The following is a 787-nucleotide window of genomic DNA, read 5'->3' as shown; positions in this document are numbered from 1 at the left end:
CTGTCCTGGATTCCCTGTGTTTCCAGTTGCTATCTGTACCAATGTACATCCTCTGGTCTAGCCAGTTTTGCAAGGTAGTATTGGGATCATGATAGTGGGGCGTTGGGGAAGGAAGTATTTAAGAACTAGAGGAAAGTTATATGTTTCATCATTGCAACCCTGCCTGGTTCATCTCCTCCCCACAGCCCCTCAGCAAGGGGTGTCCTTTGGATGTTGAGTCTCCACTCTGCACTCACCCACCTTTTCAATGATATGATTCTATGTTCTTTGATACTTAATACCTGATCCCTTCAACAGCTCATGGTCACACAGGCTGGTGTGTTTCTTCTATGTGGGCTTTGTTGCTTCTGAGCAATATGGCCACTTCTTTATCTTTGAGCCTTTAAGACCCCAGATGTTATATCTTTTGATAGCTGGGCACCATCTGCTTTCTTTACCACATTTGCTTATGCACACATTTGGCTTCATTGATCATATCTGGGAGGTGGGCACCCACTGATATGTTTTTTAGCTCTTTACTGTCTGATAACTGGTCCCTTCTGCCCCTTGTGGTCAGACAGGCTCGTTTGCTTCTTCCATGTGGGCTTTGCTACTTCTCAGCTAGATGGCCACTTCTAACAGGCATTTTATGCTCTTTACAATCCCCTATGTAGTCGGGCTCCACCCTTGGAGATAAAAACAGGTACCAGTTAATTGACAATCTCAAAGCTCAGGAAATTATTATTATTCTCTTTATGGATTCTGAAGCTATTGAATGAAATCATAAAACTCTGATGTTTTGTTTTTA

This window comes from Tenrec ecaudatus, chromosome 3 (assembly GCF_050624435.1).
Source record: "Tenrec ecaudatus isolate mTenEca1 chromosome 3, mTenEca1.hap1, whole genome shotgun sequence".
Classification (NCBI taxonomy): domain Eukaryota; kingdom Metazoa; phylum Chordata; class Mammalia; order Afrosoricida; family Tenrecidae; genus Tenrec; species Tenrec ecaudatus.
Note: the sequence above shows the minus strand (reverse complement) of the source record.